At 40.9% G+C, this 10,269-nt stretch overlaps 1 pseudogene; it reads right to left on the reverse strand.

Annotated features, from left to right (window-relative positions):
• Positions 1-1,097: 1,097 nt before the first annotated feature.
• Positions 1,098-1,273, reverse strand: LOC114234361 (U4 spliceosomal RNA; annotated as a pseudogene).
• Positions 1,274-10,269: the final 8,996 nt, after the last annotated feature.

Consider the following 10,269-nt stretch of genomic DNA (forward strand, 5'->3'; position numbering starts at 1 on the left):
GCCTGCAGGGGAGGGCAGTTGGGGTCGACCAGGCCTGCAGGGAAGGGCAGTTAGGGGCAACCAGGCCGGCAGGGGAGGGCAGTTGGGGGGCACCAGGCCTGCAGGGGAGGGCAGTTGGGGGGGACCAGGCCTGCAGGGGAAGGCAGTTGGGGGGACCAGGCCTGCAGGGGAGGGCAGTTGGGGGCAATCAGGCTGGCAGGGGAGCAGCTAGGCGTCAATCAGGCTGGCAGGGAGTGGTTAGGGGCGATCAGGCAGCCAGGCAGGCGAGCAGTTGGGAGCCAGCAGTCCCGGATTGTGAGAGGGATGTCCGACTGCCGATTTAGGCCCTCTCCTGCAGGCCTGGTCCCCCCCACAGGGATCGGGCCTAAACTGGCAGTTGGACATCCCCCGAGGGATCCCCAGATTGGAGAGGGTGTAGGCTGGGCTGAGGGATACCCTTCCCCCTGTGCATGAATTTCATGCACTGGGCCTCTAGTTAAAAAATTATAAAAAAAGAAAAGATTGTTTTCTCTACGAACCTCAGTTTAGCATCTTTAAAACATACACACTAATATTGACTGCCTCATTAAATTGTAAATTGGCACAAGATAAATGTATTAATTATTTGTGTTGGCTTCTCTTCACTTCATCTAACTGTAAAATTTTACCAAGTGAAACATCTTTTTGTCATTAGCTGCTATTATTCCTTCAGGTTTTACATTCCTTTCTTCTGGCCAATGAGCATATACCCTACATAATACTAGGCATTATGGAAACTACAAAATGTATAAAATATTGATTCTGCCTGCAAAGCCCTTACAAATCAGTCGGAATTTATTGAACAATTTTTGTCACCTTCTTATTTCATGTATTTAAAATCTGCTTGCTCCTTTTCATCTTTCTAAAATTTAATACTACTGTTCTCACTGACCATGTACTTGCTTTCTAGTCACTATTTAAAGTTGCCAAGCTACTAGCTTTTATCTGATTAATTTAGAATACACACATATTTGACCTAAAACATTTAATAAAATGAAGAGGGAGCTAATTGTAATATCAAATTATATCAATGTTCCAAAACAGCACTTTCTGTGGTTCTACTTGGTGTAAACTTTCTATGATTTTAATGATTTGGAAAAGATTTACCAAACAGACTTAGAAGCCAAGAACAATATTAGATTGATTCTGGTGGTTGTATGTTCCTGATAAATAATGATAGATTTTTATTTCCAATTAGAAATAATCGCGCCTCGTATAAACCTCATTGGCTACGATACTGCCACTGCGCAAAGCTGATGATGGATTTTTTACTTTTATAGAAGAATGAAACAGTGACTGTGATCATAGCTATTTGAAACTTGAAAAATGTTCATCAATAAGTTGTTTTATTTAGATCAGTGGCTATTGAAAGTCAGCTCATAATAAAAATTTCACTTCATCTCTGGCCAAATGAAAAATAAGAGTGATGTACTTTTTCTAAAATTAAAACTTTATTAAAGTACTTTTTCTAAAATTAAAACTTTATTAAAGCACTATATTTTAAAATTATTCTCACCTTTTTGTAGTTAAAATAGCCTTTCTTTAGGAAATAATTATAATTGAATAAAAAAGGGTTTGTGTGTGTGTGTGTGTGTGTGTGTGTGTGTGTGTGTTTTAATGTGGCACAAAGTTTACAAACCTGTGTGTTGCTAGAGTAGAACCTTGCTACTCAAAATGTGGTTGATGGACCAACTGCATTATCACTTGGGAACTTATAGAAATGCAGTGTCTCTGGTCTCATCCCAGACCTACTCAATCAGAATCTTCACGTTAACAAGATTCCTCAGGTGATTCACATACCCATAAAAAGAGAAGTGGCGGTCTATACAATAGTCATCGATTATACCTACTAGTCCCACCCACTACACTATGCCTCCATCAGCTTATTGCTCAATTTAGAAACCTGAAACTTATCTTTGATCCCACCTTGCCCCACCCACTTCCTAGCCTCTCCTATATCAAATTCATCATTAAATGTTATAATCTTCCTAATGTGTATGCAATCTGTCCACCTCTCTCCAGGTTCCACTGTTGCCACTTTTGTCCGAGCCACTATCTTTTGTCTTGGATGACTGTAAGTAAAATTTCCTAACTGGTCTCTCTCTTCCAACTCTTGTACTCCTGACAGCCATTCTGCACACAGCAGCCAGACTGAGCTTTTAAAAACGATAAATCAGATTCTGAAACTACACTGTTGAGAATTCTTTAATGGGTTTTCATTGCATGAAGGTAAAATCCAAACTCCTGCTACTCTACATTCTCCCTTTCCAGCCTCATTTCCTATCTCCCTCCCATGTTCCCTATTCAGGGATCACTGGTCTGGAAAGAGCCAAACTCTTTTCTTGCTCAGAGCCTTGGTAGAAAGTCTTCCCGGAGCACCTTCCTCCCCTCTACTTTTAGCCCAACTACTTTTTGTGCAACCTACAGGTTTCAGTTTAGAGAACTTCCTGACCACGCAATCAATAATGGTTTTCCTGGTTATTCTCTCATAACACATACTTGTCCCTCAGAGCACTTACAACAATGCGCAATTATTTAAATATTTGCGTTTTTCTGTGGTTAATGTTTAGCTCCACTAGCCCGTAAACTTCAAGAGATCGGAGAAGGATAATTCGATTTAACATTGCATTCTTGGTGACTGGTACATAGGAGGAAATTAAAAAAAAAATTGTTGAGTAAATAAATCAATGATTCTGATTTTACTGATCTATGTTATATATTCTGTGTGAAAAAGACAATTTGATGAGGTTAACTAGTTATATTTTTGTTGTAAGCATTAAGTTTAGCCAGAGGCACACTTTCTGTCTGGATATACTTAATTTCAAACAATTTGAGCTATGAAGGATTGGGAAGTCCATTTACCAATAACATTTTATAATTTTAATTTGTAGGTAGTGTGGCACTGTGGCTAAAGCATAGATTTTAAGGTCAATCAAGCCAATCTGCTCTTCACTCTGTCACTTGCTAATTGTGTGAAGGTAACTTGGCAAGCTAGCTCCTCTAAGCCTCAGTTTTCTCAACTGGGTTGTTGCAAGAATTTATTGAGGAAATGTATGTATGTGCTTATCACAGTTCCTGGTCTGTGCCGACTAAAGGATATTATTATTATTTGCTTGTTGACTTTGACTACGTTTAGTAGAGCAGCAGCCTGTCAATCATCATCATGTCACATTTCTGCTGGCAGTTAAAAGGCCTTGCGGTAAAGGAAAGGGTTAAATCTGACCGCCTTCTGTTTCTGGAAGATGTCTCCCGAGGGGACGGTGTGGAGGGGGGATGGGTGGGGTGGAGTTATGGCCCCAGGAAGATATAAACAAGTAGGAGCTGGAACGTCTCTGTTCGGTGACAGAGCTCCTGTCTCTGACATTATCGTAAAGCTTTTTACGGCTGCCGGGAAAAGCGGTCCCTTTGCCTTCCTAGTCTTGTTTGATTTCTACAAAAATGCTTTTTATTGCAAAATCCTGGTTACGCTGGTTTAAACGAAGTTTATGAAATGGTATAAAGCAAGGGACCCCAGTTTCCTCTTCAGATCAGTCCACCCTGCCTTCAGCACTGAGAGGGAGATACGGCTGGCCGGGGAGAAGCTAGAGACAAGTCGGAGTTGAATCTTAGGGAAATTGGTGCTCTAAGCTCAAGTGGGGGAGGGTGGGCTCTTGATTATTATTTATACATTTTTCTATATGGGTAAACCTATACCTAAACCTATACTTAATCCAAGAACTGACTGCTTTGGATTGCTTGCAGGAAAGGACCTCTACGCTGTTTTGTATTAAAATGGAATTCTGGTCAAAGATCCTCCATATTGAGACGATTAACTTGAAAAGCACGCAGATAGGGCAGGGGTCCAGTGGAAAACAAAGGCAGGTGGAACATAGGCAGGGGCAGAGACACAGCAGTTTGAGCCAGCCTAATCACAGGAACCAACCAAGCAGAAATCCTATATAATAAAAGCCTAATATGCAAATCAACTGAATGCAGGAACGACTGGCAGAATGACCAGTCACTATGACATGAACTGATCATCAGGGGGCAGACACTCAATGCAGGAGCTGCCCCAGCCTGCAGGCCCCAGGCCAGCCAAGCCGGGTGTGAGGGGGGGCCCTTGATCGCCCTGCAGGTCACCCCACAGATTGGCCCCGATCACCGGCTAGGCCTAGGGACCCTACTCATGCACAAATTTTGTGCACCGGGCCTCTAGTAATACAATTTTCTGGACTCAAAGCATGAGGCATGGGAAACCAAGGTGTAGGAACACATAGAAACAGGGAAAGTTCAGGTCAGTTGCTGGGCCTAAAAACAATTGAGGGAATCAATCAGGCGATGACAGGGATAAATATAGAAGCAGGCTTGTAGCAAACATATACCCCTGGACTACAGGGCTTTAACGGGCAGTCCATTATTGAGTCCCCCTCCCCTTGTGGGGAGTCTGAATCTGCTTGTAATAAATTTCCCACACTTTTGCTTAAATCTTCTGGTCCTCAGAGCTCATTCATCAGACCCGGGGAAAACACCTCAGCTCACCGTTCCAGTTATCAGTTTAACTGGGACCGGGACGCCCTTCACCCCACAGCCACGTCTTCACACCTTCGCTGCTTTTCCTCATCTTCTGAGATGCTCTGGCTCATTGTGTTTCTCGTTTGGAAACAGGACTATACTTGGGAGGCTCAGTCTGTGACTGTAGGTTGGTGCCTCTTTGTAAGTGTGATATCTAACTTCTCAGGCGGGCACAACCCCTCTTTCCAGGCCACAGGGGAGTCTTTCTTTTGTGTGTTGCAATGTCAGGGCGTGTTGGGGTGAGGGGGAGGGGTCTCCAGTCAGGCAGGTCTCTTTACAGATCCCAGGTGACACATTCTGGAGATTTAAAAAAATGTATATATTTTTTGGGGGGAGGGATAGTCTATTGTTGATATTTCATGAGATTGTAATGTTTGTAATAAATGGCTCCTCAGGAAGCAGTCATTTTGATAAACCAGCTCATCAGGTTCTATTGACATACACTTCAGTAATTATTAACACAGATGATATGATGAGGGTTTCAAAGATGTGCAAATGTGCATACCAGTCTTTCTTGACTATCGGATCAAGTCATTTTCATGTCTATGTATTTTAAAAAATATTTTCTTAAAATTTTTTTATTTTTTAAAATATGTTTTTATTGATTTCAGAGAGAGAAAGAGAGAGGGAGAAAGAAACATCAATGATGAGAGAGAATCACCGATGTGCTGCCTCCTGAACACCTGCTGGGGATCGAGGCTGAAACCTAGGCATGTACCCTGTCAGGGAATTGAACTGAAACCCCCTAGTTCATGGATCAATGCTCAACCACTGAGCTACACCAGCCAGGCATGTCCATGTATTTTTTTTTTTTTTAATCTTGGTAGTTCCCTATGAATGTTTTAGTTTGAATAAGATATGAATAAGAAAGCATATGGAGCTGAACATATGGCATTTTGATTTTTTCCCCCTGCTCCTCCCCTCTCCCTCTACCATGCACATAGAGTCACTCTGTAGAGTCTCCGGTGTGTCCAGGTCCCAGTGCTTCAAATGAATAAGCAGACTTCCTCCCATTCAGACAGTCAACTGAGATGGTGGGGTGTGAGGATTAATGAACGTGTTTAGACCAGTCTCCTGCACATAGAAAACAATCAAGTGTTAGCCATTGTTATTATTTATTGGGTGCCCATTATTTACAAAGGGGTCTATATGCTTATTAGCTACAGAGCAATATTCTGAAAGTTTACAATATAGTAGGGGGACAGGACATGTATACTATAGTCAGAGTGATTATTTAAAAAGCAATATGAGTACAGCATAAGGCAGTGGTTGGCAAACCGCGGCTCGTGAGCCACATGCGGCTCTTTGGCCCCTTGAGTGTGGCTCTTCCACAACATACCATGGCCTGGGCGAGTCTATTTTGAAGAAGTGGCATTAGAAGAAGTTTAAGTTTAAAAAATTTGGTTCTCAAAAGAAATTTCAATCATTGTACTGTTGATATTTGGCTCTGTGGACTAATGAGTTTGCCGACCACTGGCATAGGGAATACAGTCAATAATATTGCAATAACTATGCATGGTGCAGGTGGGTACTGGAAATATCGGGGGGCGGGGGGGGACACTTCGTAAGGTATATGATTGTCTAACTACTATGATGTACACCTGAAACCAATACAAAATAATATTGAAAGTAAACTGTAACTGAAAAAAAAAAGCAATCTGATCAGATCCTATGATATGAACATCTTCAAATTCATAACAAGCCACTAGTAGTGATCTGCTTCTACCTACTTATAGCCCATCTTGTCCCATCTTGCACCCCTTTTTCCTTTGTTCTCTAAACACTAGCTATATTGGATTCTTTTGTTTTCTAGGAAGAATGTAAGCTAAATAGAGGGGGGGGGGATTTTTTTGTTTTGTTTTGCTTAGTGATGGAACTCTACCCAGACCTGAGATAATGTCTGGCACACCGGAAGAGATCAATATATTTATATTTGCTGCATAAATGTCAATGTTAGCATTTGCAGCTTTCTCTTATGTAAATGCAACCCACTCCTTATCCTACCACTTCCTTTCACTGAGCTACTCTATTTATTATTTTGCATTTGCTATCACTTCTTCAGAGTCAGTCCCTGATGCCTTTGTTTTAATTAAATTCTGTTCCACATGCTCTTTGACTACTCTAAACTCTTTAACTTCCAGTTATATAGTATGAAGAGGATTATAGCTCTTTTATTCATTCTATGTTCTCAGGTCCTAGTTGATTACCTGTATCACTGAAAGTTTTCAACTTATTAAAATAAGAAATAGTTTCTAATGGAAGGTAAATGAAAATAAATGCCATAGAAGCATAAGAGGAATATAGTTAGAGTGCTTGAAATTTAGAGGAGAAAAATATTATTTACAATGACAAGAACCAGGCAATATTTAATAGAGGATATAGTATTTGAGGGAGGCTTAATGAATGGGTAGGATTGGGAGGTGGTGAGAAATGTTATCCTTGATAAAAATAGCCTGAGTCAATGGATAGAAGTGCATTTGCTATGTGTGCCATCCGGAACCCCTTGCAGAAATGAGGCACTCATTTCCCTAACTGATGGAATTGTGGTCTGTAGATGGTTTACATCTCTGAGTATCTCTCCAGGAAATGCTCTCAACCAAAGAGAGCTCTTTGTCCAAGTTTACACTAATTGTCAGGGCAGCCACAATCCAATGATCGGACAATGCTGCCCCCTGACCTCAATTTGGGACATCTCATCCAAGCTTCAGTTCCTTCTAATTGACTGGACTCTGTGTAACTGCCTCCTAGTTCCAACACCTCGGTTTAGTCTTACTTCCTTTACTCCTGTACAGGGTACACGCCTCAATACATCTCTTATACATAGACATCTGCCTCAAAGTCTGTTTCCTATGGAACTTGATTTATGATAAGCAGACATGATGAGACTTGCATAGAAGGATTAATTGGTCTAGAAAAGAGAGATTTAAAAAAATATATATATTTTATTGATTTTTTTTTTCTTACAGAGAGGAAGGAAGAGGGATAGAGAGTCAGAAACATCGATGAGAGAGAAACATCGATCAGCCGCCTCCCGCATACTCCCTACTGGGTATGTGCCAGCAACCAAGGTACATGCCCTTGACCTGGAATCAAACCTGGGACCCTTCAGTCCACAGGCCGACACTCTATCCACTGAGCCAAACTGGTGAAGGCTGATTTTTTTTTCTTATAAAGCATTTGAATCTCCAATAAAATTATCTGAAAGAATCAACATGTAAATGAGGTGAAAGGGGAGTTTCTGTGCTTGAAGTGGGAGTGAGTGCTTACCTGTTTGGCTCCCTTATGCTATGCCAAAATGGTTCTCAGAGGGCTTCACACACTCCCTAGGTCTCATCTGAGTACAGTTCGAAAACCAGTAGGAAAATCAGAATCCATGAAATAGGGCAGGAAAGAAATAGGGCCAGGCCATTGAGTGCATTAGATGCCAGGACAGGAAATCTGGACATATTTTGGAGTTACGGTTAGGAGAGTAAAGGCAGTTCTGACAGTATTTAATTAAAGGTCTAACATCATCAGGGCTGCATTGAGGTAAATGACTAAACACCTAGAAAAAAAATCAAATCTACCTCACACTACATAACAATTTCCAGGCGGATTAAAGACACACACAAAATAAAATCCTAAACTTACTATAAAAATATGTAAATATTTGTAGATATTTGGGGTTGTCCCTCAAAGCATGACACCACCGGAGTTATCTGGAGACATTCTTTTTAGACATGGCATTAAAGAGAGAAAAAGATTGACAGATTTAGATGAAAATAGAAATCTGCCCATGTAAAACACCATAACCAAAAAAGAAAGCCAAATGACAATTGGAAAACGTATTTTGAAATGAATAAAATGGATTAAGGATTGCTATTCTGAATACAGGAAAGGCTCATAAAAATCGATTTAAAAATAGAAAGTTGGGTAAAGTACATACACATCCAATTCACAAGAGAAAAAACATTAAGAAAACCAATCAAATGGAAAAAACCCCACCCCACCAGTATTTCTAATTATCAAAGAAATAAGTGCAAATTAAAATAATGATGTCCTTTTTCTTCACTTAGCAACTTGGCAAAGTATGGCAGATACTGTTGGTTGCCTACCCAGGCTTCTTCCTTAGTAAGAGTTATACATTTTCACATTAGATAGAGGTGAATATTCTCAATGCAGGGAGTTCTAGTCCCTGGTTTAGGGGTACATCTGAAGTTCATTTGAAATAGAAGGCAAGTCAGCTGGAAGCCTTTTAGGGAAGACTTTTCTCCCTGGACTATCATATGAGATTTCTCTAGTATGTTCACTTTTCCACTTTCAAAAACAACTATACCATACCTTCTCCTATAACCTCTAAATTATACATTCCCATTCCCATCTTAGCTGGTGACCTTGCCTCATATTTGAATGTGAAAAATAGAAACATTTAGAGCCAATCCCTTCATTTTCACACCATCAACTTTGCCAAACATCAAACCCTTCACCTAGATTCCCCCTCCTCTGCTTCTTCAAGAACTTACCTTCTGTATTTACGTTCCTTTCACCTGCATTAGATCTTTCTACTTGATTCTCTACTTAATTTTCTTTACTTGATCATTCACACAAACACATCCACTGTTACCTCCCATCATAAAAACAAAACAAACAATAACAAGTCCATGAAAACTTCTTTGCTCTACATATCACCTTCTGTTTATTAGCCCATTTATTATTCCCCTTCACAGCAAAGCATCTTGAAGACTTGTTTAGTCACCATCTGATTTCACATGTTCTCCTCCTTCTGCTCCAGTAAAACTTCTATCTGCATCAGTCCACTAAGACCGCTCTTGTCAAGGTCATAAGTAAGCTCCAATGTTTCTAAATCGTATTGTTTCTTCTTTATTTTCCTTTTACTTGACCTTTCAGGGGTTTTGTACTGGTGCCTCTCCCTCTCCTTATAAGGATACCAGTTCTTCTGGATTAGAGCCCCACCTTTATGACCTCATTTATCCTTAATTACTTCCTTAAGGACTCTATCTTCACATACAATCACATAGGCGGGGCGGGGGCGGTGAATAGGACTTCAACTTACAAATTTTGGAGGGGAGGACACACAATTTCATACATACATAACAAGTTATCTTAGTTTTAAATACCATCTACTTGCCATGTTTTTTTTAAAAAAGAAATCCCTGGCTCTAACCTCTTCCTGAAATTCCAGACTTGTATCTCCCAATGCCGCCTCAACATCTGGCACCTCCATTTAACATGGCCCAAAGAGGCTGCCTCCCACTCCTGCTTCTTCCACCACTTTCTAGTCTTTCCCATCCTAGTAAACAGCCTTTCCATCTCTTTGCAGTTTAAGTCTCAAATATGAGAATTACCCAAGGTTTTGCATCTTTCCCTTATCTTCCACAGATAATCTACCAGCAGCTGCTATCAACTCTACTTCTAAAACCTATTTCAAACCCATCCATTTTCTTAGTCTCACCCACTCCCACTCCCACTCCCACTCCCACTCCTCCATTTTTTTCACTTGGACTGCAGGTAGTCTCCTAATTGATCTTTCTGATTCTACTTGCATTTCATTATAATCCACTAGAGGCCCAATGCATGAAAATTTGTGCATTCAGGTGGGGTGGGGTGGGGGGGTCTCTCAGCACAGCCTGCACACTCTCACAACCCGGGACCCCTCGGGTAGGGTCCAGTCCCATCGCAGCATGGCTCTGATTCCCCGGG

This window comes from Eptesicus fuscus, chromosome 13 (assembly GCF_027574615.1).
Source record: "Eptesicus fuscus isolate TK198812 chromosome 13, DD_ASM_mEF_20220401, whole genome shotgun sequence".
Taxonomy (NCBI): domain Eukaryota; kingdom Metazoa; phylum Chordata; class Mammalia; order Chiroptera; family Vespertilionidae; genus Eptesicus; species Eptesicus fuscus.